Below are 15,690 nucleotides of genomic sequence, written 5' to 3' on the forward strand. Positions count from 1 at the left end.
CCATAAGTAGAGGCCTGGGATTTTCTCTACAACCACAAGTAGAGGCCCAGTACCTGCTCTAATGCCATAAGTAGAGGCCCGGGATCTGCTCTATTACCATAAGTAGAGGTTGGGACCTGCTCTACAACCATAAGTAGAGGCTGGGACCTGCTCTCGAAACCATAAGTAGAGGCCCAGGATCTGCTCTACAACCATAAGTAGAGGCCCAGTACCTGCTCTAATACCATAAGTAGAGGCCCGGGATCTGCTCTATTACCATAAGCAGAGGTCCGGGACCTGCTCTACAACCATAAGTAGAGGCCCGGGATCTGCTCTATTACCATAAGCAGAGGCCCAAGATCTGCTCTATAACCATAAGTAGAGGCCCAAGATCTGCTATATAACCATAAATAGAGACCCGGGATCTTCTCTATAACCATAAATAGAGGCTGGGACCTACTCTACAACCATAAGCAGAGGCCCAGACCTGCTCTACAACCATAAGTAGAGGCCTGGGATCTGCTCTAGAACCATAAGTAGAGGCCCGGGACCTGCTCTATTACCATAAGTAGAAGCCCGGAACCTGCTCTTTAACCATAAGTAGAGGCCGGGATCTGCTCTATAACCATAAGTAGAGCCCCGGGACCTGCTCTATAACCATAAGTAGAGGCCCGGGACCTGCTCTATAACCATAAGTAGAGGCCCAGTACCTGCTCTATTACCATAAGTAGAAGCCCGGAACCTGCTCTTTAACCATAAGTAGAGGCCGGGATCTGCTCTATAACCATAAGTAGAGCCCCGGGACCTGCTCTATAACCATAAGTAGAGGCCCGGGACCTGCTCTATAACCATAAGTAGAGACCCAGTACCTGCTCTATTACCATAAGTAGAAGCCCGGAACCTGCTCTTTAACCATAAGTAGAGGCCGGGATCTGCTCTATAACCATAAGTAGAGCCCCGGGACCTGCTCTATAACCATAAGTAGAGGCCCGGGACCTGCTCTATAACCATAAGTAGAGGCCCAGTACCTGCTCTATTACCATAAGTAGAAGCCCGGAACCTGCTCTTTAACCATAAGTAGAGGCCGGGATCTGCTCTATGACCATAAGTAGAGGCCCTGGACCTGCTCTATAACCATAAGTAGAGGCCCGGGACCTGCTCTATAACCATAAGTAGAGGCCCGGGACCTGCTCTCTAACTATAATTAGAGGTCGGACCTGCTCTATAACCATAATTAGAGGTCGGACCTGCTCTATAACCATAAATAGAGGGCGGCACAAGAACAATCTATAAATCTCTGGTTATGGCCCTGGGTGATCAGATGATTGATGATCCCAATCTCCACCAGGGCGGCTGGAGGCAGCTTTGACTTTGGCCCCGGGATAGTTTCCTCCTGCCGGTCTGAGGTCTCACAGTCACCTGGGTGCAGACTACGAGGCCTGGTGACCTCATCACATGAGGAACGTCCCCCCCGGGCGCTGAGAAAGTCCACGGACAAGTAATACTCTGCTGATCCTCCACCTGCAGACTCCGAGATGTCACATGCTCCATCACTGATACTCTCACCTGTTGCTTCACTGCTTGTTCTTCTGCTTCTCAGCTGCTGTTTACGGATCTTATCAGAAAAATATATAAGCTTCTATAAGATTCTAATCTACTTTTTGTTTCACTATAAAAGTTTTCTGTATTTTTGGTCAACCGAAAATTTACCTCTAGAGGAGGGAAAGCTGTTCAATCCCTTATACTGCTTAGAGTTTGGGATTTATTTAAAGGGGTACTCCAACCAAAATCTTTTTCTTTCAAATCAACTGGTTTTTGAAAGTTATATAGGTTTGTAATTTACTTCTATTTAAAAATCTCCAGTCTTCCAGTATTTATCAGCTGCTGTATGTCCTGCAGGAAGTGATGTATTCTTTCCAATCTGACACAGTGCTCTCTGCTCCCACCTCTGTCCATGTCAGGAACTGTCCAGAGCAGCAGCAAATCCCCATAGAAAACGTCTCCTGCTCTGGGCAGTTCCTGACATGGACAGAGGTGGCAGCAGAGAGCACTGTGTCAGACTGGAGAGAATAGACCACTTCCTGCAGGACATACAGCTGCTGATAAATACTGGAAGACTGGAGTACCCCTTTAAGTGTGTCTAGTGCAAGGGAAACACGTCAGAAGAGTCTTCACATTTGATACAGTGTAACAGCTATCGGCCCAATGTACTTGTCATTTAATTGTCAGGATTAAACCTGGGATTTCTGTCAGCTCAAGTGTCAGGGAGGCGGGGTTAAACTGCACCATGAATGACTCCTCCCCCTCTTCCCTTTTGACTCCCAGCATTGAGCCCTGAATAGAGATGAGCGAACCAGGTTCGGGTTCGAGTCGATCTGAACCTGAACGTTCAGTATTTGATTAGCTGGGGCTGCAGAACTTGGATAAAGCTCTAAGGTTGTCTGGAAAACATGGATACAGCCAATGACTATATCCATGATTTCCACATAGCCTTAGGGCTTTATCCAAGTTCAGCAGCCACCGCTAATCAAATGCCGAAAGTTCAGGTTCGGATCGACTCCAGCATGCTCCAGGTTCGCTCATCTCTAGCCCTGAACATAAACTATGCAGGGGAGGGTGGAGGGAGGAGACATGCATGCTGCAGCTTAGCAACGCCTTTATGATTCTTTGGACTGAAAGTGAATAGAATTACGAATTTATTTATAAGGACTTTTGTTATTTTATATTCTGTATTTTCAGGACCTTTAATGATGTCACAGTCATGTGATTAGTCATATGTCTGGGAGAAGGTAGATACTGTAAGTAGGAACAATGAGGGAGATTTATCAAACAACCAATCAGCCCCCGGCAACCAATCAGATTCCACCTTTCATTCCTCACAGACTCTTTGGAAAATGAAAGGTGGAATCTGATTGGTTGCACGTTACACCATGTTTGATAAATCTCCCCCAGTATGTATTAAATTTGTGTGTGTGTGTGTGTGTGTGTGTGTGTGTGTATCTGTCTGTAGCAGAGCTGTTTGTGTATGGTGATGTAGCAGAGGTGTGTGTCTGAATACTGGTGTAGTAGCACTGTGTGTGTCTCTGGGTATGTTTATGTAGCAGAGCTGTGTGTGTGTGTTCCTCTATGTGGCAGACCTGTTTGTGTATGGTGATGTAGCAGAGGTGTGCATGTTTCTGTAAACAGATGTAGTAGCACTGTGTGTGTCTCTGGGTATGTTCATAGCTGTTGATAGCTGTTCAGAGCTGTATGTATGTTGATGTAGCAGAACTGAGTGTATATGATACAGCAGAACTAAGTGTGTGTTTTGTGCATGCAGTAACTGTTATTGTGGCCCTGTTATTTCAATAAACTAGGGGTGCATCTTTTAGTCAGGTGCATCTTATAGGCCGCGGCGGTCCCAGCCTGTGATTGGCTGAGTGGCCTACCAGCTGACAGGCCGCTGTGAAGCTAGAGCGCGCACGGGACCCCGGGAGAAGCGGACGGCAGGAGCAGCCCTGGAACGTGGATGGGTAATGTATGCCAGTTTAGCAAGGGCTGCAAGGACATTGGTAACGATGTCCTTGCAGCTCTTGTCAAACGATTATCGGGCCGTGTAATAGGCCCAGTAAACGAGCAACGATCTAGCAGATCGCTGCTCGTTTACAGGTATTATCGGGCCCTGCTCGGCCCGTGTAATACCACCCTTAGGCCCCATTCCCACTGAGCAAAACTAGCGGAAAGCCGTTAGCCTCCTGCTCATAATGGGAGTCTATGGGAGGTGCGCGCTCCTGCTCTCCCCGCGCTGAAGAATGAACATGTTCATTCTTCAGCGGGGATAGAGCATGAGCGCATGCCTCCCATAGACTCCCATTAGTCCGCTAGTTTAGCTCAGTGGGAACGGGGCCTTATAGTCAGGTGTGTCTTATAGTCAGGTGCCTCTTATAGTCGGGTGCGTCTTATAGTAAGGTGCGTGACGTCTTATAGTCGGGTGCGTCTTATAGTCAGGTGCGTCTAATAGTCGGGTGCGTCTTATAGTCGGGTGCGTCTTATAGTCAGGTGTGTCTTATAGTCAGGTGCCTGTTATAGTCGGGTGCATCTTATAGTCGGGTGCGTCTTATAGTCGGGTGCGTCTAATAGTCGGTTGCATCTTATAGTCGGGTGCGTCTAATAGTCGGGTGCCTCTTATAGTCGGGTGCATCTTATAGTCGGGTGCGTCTTATAGTCGGGTGCGTCTTATAGTCCCGGTGCATTTTATAGTCGGGTGCGTCTTATAGTCGGGTGCGTCTTATAGTCAGGTGCCTCTTATAGTCAGGTGTGTCTTATAGTCAGGTGCCTGTTATAGTCGGGTGCATCTTATAGTCGGGTGCGTCTTATAGTCGGGTGCGTCTAATAGTCGGGTGCGTCTTATAGTCAGGTGCGTCTTATAGTCGGGTGCGTCTTATAGTCAGGTGTATCTTATAGTCGGGTGTCTGTTATAGTCAGGTGCTTCTTATAGTCGGGTGCGTCTTATAGTCGGGTGTGTCTTATAGTCCCGGTGCATCTTATAGTCGGGTGCATCTTATAGTCGGGTGCGTCTTATAGTAAGGTGCATCTTATAGTCGGGTGCGTCTTATAGTAAGGTGCATCTTATAGTCGGGTGCGTCTTATAGTAAGGTGCATCTTATAGTCGGGTGCGTCTTATAGTAAGGTGCATCTTATAGTCGGGTGCGTCTTATAGTCGGGTGCGTCTTATAGTCCCGGTGCATCTTATAGTCGGGTGCGTCTTATAGTCGGGTGCGTCTTATAGTCAGATACGTCTTATAGTCAGATGCGTCTTATAGTCGGGTGCGTCTTATAGTCAGGTGTATCTTATAGTCGGGTGCCTGTTATAGTCAGGTGCGTCTTATAGTCCTGGTGCATCTTACAGTCGGGTGTGTCTTATAGCCAGATGCATCTTATAGTCGGATGCGTCTTATAGTCAGGTGCATCTTATAGTCGGGTGCGTCTTATAGTCAGGTGTATCTTATAGTCGGGTGCGTCTTATAGTCAGGTGTATCTTATAGTCGGGTGCGTCTTATAGTCAGGTGTATCTTATAGTCGGGTGCGTCTTATAGTCGGGTGCGTCTTATAGTCAGGTGCGTCTTATAAAGCAGAATATACGGTATACGGAGCAGAACTCCCTCCCCCTTCTCCATGGACCCCATATAGTGGGGGGGCACACCTTTGTCTGGCGGGCACTGCCTCATTGTTACACTGAACAAATATTGAATCATTTGTATATAACAAACAGACACAGATCCAGCTCTCTTGGCGACAAGTGAATGGTGAGTGTAACGTGATCAGTGACCGTAACCAGAGCCCTCCCTACTATCAGGGTTCAGTCCATCAGATAGAAGGCGCGGAGTCTTTGTGTAGTGTTGGGTTGGCCCTGTGTATCCGCAGCCCGCACCTCCTATTAGTACAGCGGCCACACTCACCATTCATAGAGAGTAAACTCTTTGTTCCAGGACACTGGGCCGTGTTGTCTCAGCCGGGCGCGGCTTTGTACTTTGTCTAAATGTGATATAAATGTCGTTTCCTCTCATCCAGGAACAGAGAAGTGGGAAGAGTAGAGAGGGAATTATTCCTGGACTATATAACATTATAACAACTTCTACCCATTATTACTTACCACTGTTACATAACCGGGCCGATGTGCCATATACTAAACAATACCGCCATAGAGTGGCTGAACAATACCGCCACACAAAAACTAAATAATACTGCCATAAAGTGGCTAAACAATATCACCATGGAGTGGCTAAACAATACCACCATGGAGTGGCTAAACAAAACTTCCACACAAAAACTAAATAATACTGCCATAGAGTGGCTGAACAATACCGCCACACAAAACTAAACAATACCATCATAGAGTGGCTGAACAATATTACCACACAAAAACTAAATAATACTGCCATAGAGTGGCTGAACAATACCGCCACACAAAAACTAAATAATACTGCCATAAAGTGGCTAAACAATATCACCATGGAGTGGCTAAACAATACCACCATGGAGTGGCTAAACAAAACTGCCACACAAAAACTAAATAATACTGCCATAGAGTGGCTGAACAATACCGCCACACAAAACTAAACAATACCATCATAGAGTGGCTGAACAATATTACCACACAAAAACTAAATAATACTCCCATAGAGTGGCTGAACAATACCGCCACACAAAACTAAATAATGCCATCATAGAGTGGCTGAACAATACTGCCACACAAAAAATAAATAATACCTCCATAGAGTGGCTAAACAATACTGCCACACAAAAACAGAATAATACCGCCATTGAGTGGCTAAACAAAACCGTAACACAAAAACTAAATAATACCGCCATAGAGTGGCTAAACAATACCACCACACAAAAAACAAATAATACTACCATAGAATGGCTTAACAATACCACCACCCAATAACTAAATAATACTGCCACACAAAAGCTAAAAAATAACGCCATAGAATGACTAAACAATACTGCCACACAAAAACAAAACAATACTGCCATAGAGTGGCTAAACAATATCACCACACAAAAACTAAATATTACCTTAGCCGCTCGGCCCCTGCACAAAGATGACTGTGGCGCAGTCCTTTTTTTGGCCGTATTGTTCAACCACTCTAGGACTGTATTATTCTGTCTCTGTGTAGCAGTATTAATTAGTCACTGGTGGTATTATTCAGTCTTTTTTGGTACTGTTTAGTCACTGTATAGCGGTATTATTCCGTTTTTGTGTAGCGGTATTGTTTAGTATGTATTGCCGTATGTTTTTGTGGTATGGTATTTTTTAGTTACTGCATGTTAAGATGGATAGTCACTATATGGCGGTATTATTCAGTTTTTGTGTGGCAGTGTTAATCAGTCTTTTATAGTATTGCTTGGTCACTGTATGGCGGTATTCACTTTTTGTGTGTGGTATTGTTTAGTCACTGTACTGCAGTATCAATTAGCTGTTGTGTAATGGTGTTTTGTTAGTCACTGTATAGCGGAACTATTCAGTTGTTGTGTGGCGGTATCGTTAAGCCACTGTATGGCAGTATTATTATTCACTCTTGTGTAATCGTATTGTTTAGCCACAATAGGACTGTATTATGTGTGACGTTTTGTATAGCCACTATTTTTAACCACTGTATAGTGGTATTATATGTGGCGTCATTGTTTAGTCACTTTAGGACTATTGTCTTTGTATAGCGGTATTAATTAGTCAATGGTGGCGTAAGTCAGTCTTTCATGGTATTGTTTAGTCCTTGTTTGGTGGTATTATTTAGTCTCTGTGTGGTGGTTATTGTTCAACCACTGTAGGACTGTATTGTCTTTGTGTGGCGGTATTGTTTAGCCACTATATGGTAGCATTATTCAGTCACCATGTGGCAGTGTTGTTTGCTCACTAATGCTGTACTGTGTGGTGATATTTTTAGTCACCATATGAAGGTATTGTTCAGTCACTGTGTGCCAGTATGAAGGCCGTATTACACGGCACAAAACCGATGAAGTGATGGCTGACCTGTCCCTGCTCGCTGCCGGTGGTATTATATGCATATACAATGACGGGTGTGTGTGGGGGAGTGTCGCTGGGATCTGCAGGCATGTCAGTGGCGGTCTCCTATTACATGGAGCAATAATCAGCAGACTGTCACTCACTTGGCCGAAAGGTAATCAGCCAAGTACGTCCGATAATCGTTTGGTGTAATAGGGCCTTAAGTCGGTGTGGTTGTATTATTCACTTACTGTATGGTGGTATTTTCAGTCTTTATAGGAAGATATAATTCAGACACTGGTATCAGTTAGTCAGTGTATGGTAGTATTATTCACTTACTGTGTGGTCTTTATAGAGGAGTATCGTTCAGTTACTGTTTGGCAGTATCAGTCAGTGTATGGTAGTATTGTTCAGTTACTGTGGGTGGTATCAGTCAGTATATGGTAATATTATTCGGCTACTGTGGGTGGTATCAGTCAGTATATGGTAGATATTCAGTCACTGTGTAGCGGTATCAGTTAGTCAGTGTATGGTAGTATTATTCAGGTGGCGGTATCAGTCAGTGTATGGTAGTATTATTCAGTTACAGTCTGACGGTATTAATCAGTATATGGTAGTATTATTCAGTCACTGTGTGGCGGTATCAGTCAATATATGGTAGAATTATTCACTCACTGTGCGGCAGTATCAGTCAGTATATGGTAGCATTATTCAGTCACTGTGTGGCGGTATCAGACAGTATACGGCACTATTACTCGGTCACTGTGTGGCTGTATCAGTCAGTATATGGTAATATTATTCACTTACTGTGTGGCGGTATCAGTCGGTATATGGTAGTATTGTTCAGTCACTGTGTGGCGGTATCAGACAGTGTATGGTAGTATTGTTCAGTTACGGTGGGCTGCATCAGACAGTATATGGTAGTATTATTCAGTCACTGTGTGGCGATATCAGTCAGTCAAAGTATGGTAATATTATTCACTCACTGTGCGGCGGTATCAGTCAGTATATGGTAATATTATTAAGTCACTGTGTGGCGGTATCAGTCAGTATATGGTAGTATTAGTCACTAACAGTGTGGAGGTATGAGTCGGAATATGGTGGTATTACTTAGTCACTGTGTTGCGGTATCAGTCAGTATATGGTAGTATTAGTCACTCACAGTGTGGAGGTATGAGTCAGTATATGGTAGTACTACTCGGTCACTGTGTGGCGGTATCAGTCAGTATATGGTAGTATTACTCGGTCACTGTGTGGCGGTATCAGTCAGTATATGGTAATATTATTAAGTCACTATGTGGCGGTATCAGTCAGTATATGGTAGTATTAGTCACTAACAGTGTGGAGGTATGAGTCGGTATATGGTGGTATTATTTAGTCACTGTGTGGCGGTATCAGTCAGTATATGGTAGTATTACTCGGTCACTGTGTGGCTGTATCAGTTAGTATATGGTAATATTATTCACTCACTGTGTGGCGGTATCAGTCGGTATATGGTAGTATTATTCAGTCACTGTGTAGCAGTATAGTATGGCAGCATACTGGTTTGAGGTGGCACTATTCTGGATATCTGCCCTGTTCACCAGCATTAAGACTGTTCCTTTATCACAGCAGAACCCTGGCCGGATCATAAAACAAGTATAGAAATACATTTACATGGCAGAACCCAATGACTGAGCGAAATGTAATTCCCCAGAGCTTCATAAATCCGTATGGAATCATGTGAGACAGTGTGAGTGGCTACCGGGGGGGACGGAGGGAATCCATAGGGCACAACTGGATCAGCCGCCTACTTCATCCACGGACAATCAAGTCAATGACGACAGCTGGTGACAGGGACGGCCGCCAACATCACCACTCAGGATCAGCTCCTGTTTCATTGACAAAAACTCTTACTGTTAGGGAGGAGACATAAAACCGCCATACTGTGATGTGATGATCATTGTCCATTGAGCTCCTGACCGGCTCTGCCAAGTGAGATAAGCTGCGGGCACAGGACGTTCTGTGATCATGGCGTTATCTGCCAGCGCAGGATAGGATATCAGCGTGAGACTGTGAAACAGCTCAGCCTTCACTTAAAGGGGCATTTAAAGGATATGTTCATCTTTAAAAGCTCTTTTATTGCATCTTTGTTGATTGCGTATACAGCTCAGCTGCTCCGCTAACATTGCTTACTGTGCTGGATAGTCATCTCCATAGTCTTCGAATAGGAGGGGTTGTAAGGATTAGAAAAACATGGCTAGTATCTTCTAGCAACAGCGCCACACCTGTGCATTGGTTAATTGTAGTATTGCAGCCAAGCTGCAATACCACACATAACCTGTGGCAGGGTGTGGCGCTGTTTCTTGGAGGAGTCAGCCATGTTCTTCTAATCCTGGATTATACTTAAAGGGGTTATCCAGGATTAGAAAACACAGCTACTTTCTTGCCAAAACAGCGCCACCCCTCTGCTCAAGTTGTGTGTGGTATTACAATTCAACTCCATTCACTTCAATAGGACTTGCAAAACCCCACAACCAAACTCAGGAAATGAGTGGCGCAATGTTTTTCTAATTTTGTATAACCCCTTTAAGGGGGTTATCACTTTCATGCTGCTTGAACCATGGGTCCCTAGAAGCTTCTCTCCACCCCACCAGCATTGATTGATATATCGTTCCTTGTCTGGGACAGAACTATTAATCAATCCTGGTAGGACAGGGAGAAGCTGCCCGGACTGCCCCAGTGAGTCAAGGCTCAGGCAGCATGAAAGTTATAACAGATTTAAAAAAAAAAAAAAAAAAATTCTTTAAAATAAATTGGTGTCAGGAACTGTCCAGAGCAGCAGCAAATCCACATAGAAAACAGCTCCTGCTCTGGGCAGTTCCTGACATGGACAGAGGTGGCAGCAGAGAGCACTGTGTCAGACTGGAAAGACTGGAAAGTGTGACTGCAGGGGTCTCGATTGATGTATCGCCGAAGGACTCTTAGGTTTCTCCGTGCTGTCCGATCGGCAATCTGCTCAATGAGTCTGCCACAGGCCACAGGCAGGCTCAATAAGCAGAACGCCTGTTACACTGATCAATGCTATGCCTATGGCTTAGCATTGTACTGTGTATGCAGTCTGATGATTGTATGTACAAGTCCCCCAGGGGCAGGGGCTGGCTGGCAGATTTTAGCCTGGGGGGCAAGCACACGGCACTGGCCCTTGACTGGCAGGCTAGCGGCCCATCCACCACCCTGGCCCTTACCTGGTATTACCCTCCCCAAATAAGTGCGGGAAAGGAAGATTACACATGCGCCACAGAATTATAGTATTGCGGCCAGTGTTCCCAGCCACGAAAAGCCCTTGTGATATACATCTATTGGATTAAAGGGAACCTAGCTCCAGGTGCACAGCATAGTACCTTAGGATGCCTTTAAACAGAAAGATTTATCTGACCGATGTTTGAAGCCAAAGCCAGGAACAGACTATAAGCAGAGAACAGGTAATAAAGGAAAAACTGAGATTTCTCCTCTTTTCAACTCCATTCCTGGCTTTGGCTTCAAAAATCTGTCAGCTAAATCTGTCTGTGTGAATGCACCCTTAAGGTACCATGCTGTGTACCCGGTGACCCTGTTATCAGTGCTGTAATGCCCTTTTGGTTCTCTTATCAAGAAACAAATATCACAACCCCTTCACCACCACCGCCATTACTAACTAACATCCACTGTACAAATACCAGGATCATCCACATAGAAGGTTCTCATTATTAAAATGTGTCTGCTGGTCGTGATCTCATGTGTAATCAAAGATACATAATGAACTGCTAGATAGCTATTTCCTACTGGATATCTATCTATCTATCTATCTATCCATTATCTATCTATCTATCTCCTATCTATCTATCTATCTATCTATCTATCCCATATCTATCTATCTATCTATCTATCCCATATCTATCTATCTATCTATCTATCTATCTATCTATCTATCTATCTATCTATCTATCTCCTATCTATCTATCTATCTATCTATCTATCTCCTATCTATCTATCTATCTCCTATCTATCTATCTATCTATCTATCTATCTATCTATCTATCTCCTATCTATCTATCTATCTATCTATCTATCTATCTATCTATCTCCTATCTATCTATCTATCTATCTATCTATCTATCTATCTATCTATCTATCTATCTCCTATCTATCTATCTATCTATCTATCTATCTATCTATCTCCTATCTATCTATCTATCTATCTATCTATCTATCTATCTATCTCCTATCTATCTATCTATCTATCTATCTATCTATCTATCTATCTATCTCCTATCTATCTATCTATCTATCTATCTATCTATCTCCTATCTATCTATCTATCTATCTATCTATCTATCTATCTATCTCCTATCTATCTATCTCCTATCTATCTATCTATCTATCTATCTATCTATCTATCTATCTCCTATCTATCTATCTATCTATCTATCTATCTATCACCTATCTATCTCCGGTATAAGAACATTGACAATAGAACACAGTTGTCAAACTCCGTCCCTCCAGTTGTTACAACACTACAAATCCCATCATGACTGGACAGATAAACCATGACGGGAATTGTAGTTTTGCAACATCTGGAGGGACATAGTTTGACACCCCTGATAAGTTATAAGACCTTATAAGTTATTATAGTGCAGTTACATTCAGTGACTCACAGTAGGCGTCTTCTCTGCACGAAGAGACGCCCACTTTTCCTTTTCTTCTCCATCCGGCTCCGGCCATCATGAAGGCTTCTCTGGCCATGACTCCTCTCCACGGGATCTGTCAGACAGACATTTTAGGCTTCTTGCTCCAGCAACATACTCATCAATACATCCCTCCATATAGAATACCCCCCCCCCCGCTGCACATCTCTCCATATAGAATAGCCCACCTGTGCATCCCCCATATAGGATAGCCCCCCCCTGTACATCCCCCCATATAGAATAGCCCCCCCTGTGCATCTCCCCATATAGAATAGCCCCCCCTGTGCATCCCCCCATATAGAATAGCCCCCTTGTGCAACCCCCCTCGTAGAATAGCCCCCTGTGCATCCCCCCTCATAGAATAGCCCCCTGTGCATCCCCCTTCATAGAATAGCCCCCCTGTGCGTTCTCCTTTATAGAATAGCTCCCCCTGTGCATCCCCCTTATAGAATAGCTCCCCCTGTGCATCCCCCCCCCTCATAGAATAGCCCCCCTGTGTGTTCTCCTTTATAGAATAGCTCCCCCTGTGCATCCCCCTTATAGAATAGCTCCCCCTGTGCATCCCCCCCTCATAGAATAGCCCCCTGTGCATCCCCCCTCATAGAATAGCCCCCCTGTGCATCCCCCCCAATATAGAATAGCCCCCCTGTGCATCCTCCCATATAGAATAGCCCCCCTGTGCATCCTCCCATATAGAATAGCCCCCTGTGCACCCCCTCATAGAATAGCCCCCTGTGCATCCCCCTCATAGAATAGCTCCCCCTGTGCATCCCCCCCCTCATAGAATAGCTCCCCCTGTGCATCCCCCCCTCATAGAATAGCCCCCCTGTGCATCCCCCCCAATATAGAATAGCCCCCCTGTGCATCCTCCCATATAGAATAGCCCCCCTGTGCATCCTCCCATATAGAATAGCCCCCTGTGCACCCCCTCATAGAATAGCCCCCTGTGCATCCCCCTCATAGAATAGCCCCCTGTGCATCCCCCTCATAGAATAGCTCCCCCTGTGCATCCCCCCCCTCATAGAATAGCTCCCCCTGTGCATCCCCCCCTCATAGAATAGCCCCCCTGTGCATCCCCCCATATAGAATAGCTCCCCCTGTGCATCCCCCCTCATAGAATAGCCCCCTGTGCATTCCCCTTCATAGAATAGCTCCCCCTGTGCATCCCCCCATATAGAATAGCCCCCCTGTGCATTCTCCCTTATAGAATAGCCCCCCTGTGCATCCCCCCTTATAGAATAGCTCCCCTGTGCATTCTCCCTTATAGAATAGCTCCCCCTGTGCATCCCCCCCTCATAGAATAGCCTTCTGTGCATTCCCCCAATATAGAATAACCCCCCCCTGTGCATCCTCCCATATAGAATAGCCCCCATGCACCCCCCCATATAGAATAGCCCCCATGCACCCCCCCATATAGAATAGCCCCCTGTGCATCCCCCTTCATAGAATAGCCCCCCCTGTGCATTCTCCTTTATAGAATAGCCCCCCTGTGCATCCCCCCTTATAGAATAGCTCCCCCTGTGCATCCCCCTTATAGAATAGCTCCCCCTGTGCATCCCCCCCTCATAGAATAGCTCCCCCTGTGCATCCCCCCTCATAGAATAGCCCCCCTGTGCATCCCCCTTCATAGAATAGCCCCCCTGTGCATCCCCCCTCATAGAATAGCCCCCCTGTGCACCCCCCCCCCCCTTATAGAATAGCTCCCCCTGTGCATCCCCCTTATAGAATAGCCCCCCCTGTGCATCCCCCCTCATAGAATAGCCCCCCTGTGCATCCCCCTTCATAGAATAGCCCCCCTGTGCATCCCCCCCTCATAGAATAGCCCCCCTGTGCACCCCCCCCCCTTATAGAATAGCTCCCCCTGTGCATCCCCCTTATAGAATAGCTCCCCCTGTGCATCCCCCCTCATAGAATAGCCCCCCTGTGCATCCCCCTTCATAGAATAGCCCCCCTGTGCATCCCCCCCTCATAGAATAGCCCCCCTGTGCACCCCCCCCCCTTATAGAATAGCTCCCCCTGTGCATCCCCCCTCATAGAATAGCCCCCTGTGCATCCCCCCTAATAGAATACCCCCCCTGTGCATTCTCCTTTATAGAATAGCCCCCCTGTGCATCCCCCCTCATAGAATAGCCCCCATGCACCCCCCCATATAGAATAGTCTCCTTGTCCATCCCCCCTCATAGAATAGCCCCCTGTGCATCCCCCCTCATAGAATAGCCCCCCTGTGCATCCCCCCTAATAGAATAGCCCCCCTGTGCATCCCCCTTCATAGAATAGCCCCCCTGTGCATCCCCCCAATATAGAATAGCCCCCCTGCGCATCCTCCCATATAGAATAGCCCCCTTGTGCACCCCCCTCATAGAATAGCCCCCCCCCCCCCGGTGTGGCCACATGTTAATGAGTTTAAAAAAAAAGAAAAACAACTCACCTCTCCTCGGGCCGGATCTTTAGTGTGCAGCAGCTTCTCCCTGCTGCTGCAGCGCGGCGGCTCCTCTCCTCTCCCTTTCCTATCAGGTCCTCAGCGGCGCGTCAGGGAAGTGACGTCACCGCTGGGTACCTGATGTAGGTGCCTGCAGACGTGCCTGCGTACAGCACGTCTGCGGCTCCTGGGGGGATCAGGCGGCCCGGAAGAGACTGAGGGAATAGCGCGGCGGCCGGCCGCGCTATTCTTTCAGTCTCAACTACTGCAGAGAGTCGGCCGCGGGTCGCGGCCCACTCATTAGTGGGGAAGACCGGCCCGGGGGGCACATGCCCTCCTGCCCCCCGGCCCAGCCCGCCCCTGCCCAGGGGAACTTAAAATGTGTGCAAAAAAAAAAAAGTAAAAAAGTTTTTATAAATACCCTAAAGCCCCTCCCCCAGTAAAAGTTTAAATCACCCACCTTTCTCATTATAAAATTAAAAATAAATAAACATATAATATTTGCGTAATTGTCCAATCTATTAAAATATAACAAGTGTCATCACACGAAAAGGGGGAAAAAAAGCGCCAGGATTACCGATTTTATGTTACATTATATATAAAAAAAATGTTTTAAAAAGTGATCAAAACTTTGATCTTCACAAATATGGTATTATTAAAAACTAGAGATCATGGCGGAAAAAATGACACTCCATACAGCCCCGTAGGTGAAAAAATAAAACCGTTATAAGCGTCTCAATAGGCCCATTTTATTAATAATTAATGGCAAAAAAAAAAAGGATTTCATTAAAGAAAAAATAAATCATTAGAAAATCTGTGTAACCTGCATATGGTTGTGTTCGGACTGACCTATAGAATAATAGTATCATGTCGCTTTTACCATATAGTGCATTACGTAGACACAGGAACCCCCCAAACGTTACCATAATATATTTGGGATTCCGTCATACATATTATGGTAGAATGAAAGACGCCATTACACAGTACAACTATTCCTGTAACAAATAAGCCATTACATGGCCCAGTAGATAGAAAACTGAAAGTGCGAGAGCTCTTAGAAGGGGAGGAGGAAAAAACGAAAACACAAAAATGAAAAT

Source organism: Dendropsophus ebraccatus, chromosome 2, assembly GCF_027789765.1.
Source record: "Dendropsophus ebraccatus isolate aDenEbr1 chromosome 2, aDenEbr1.pat, whole genome shotgun sequence".
NCBI classification, from domain to species: domain Eukaryota; kingdom Metazoa; phylum Chordata; class Amphibia; order Anura; family Hylidae; genus Dendropsophus; species Dendropsophus ebraccatus.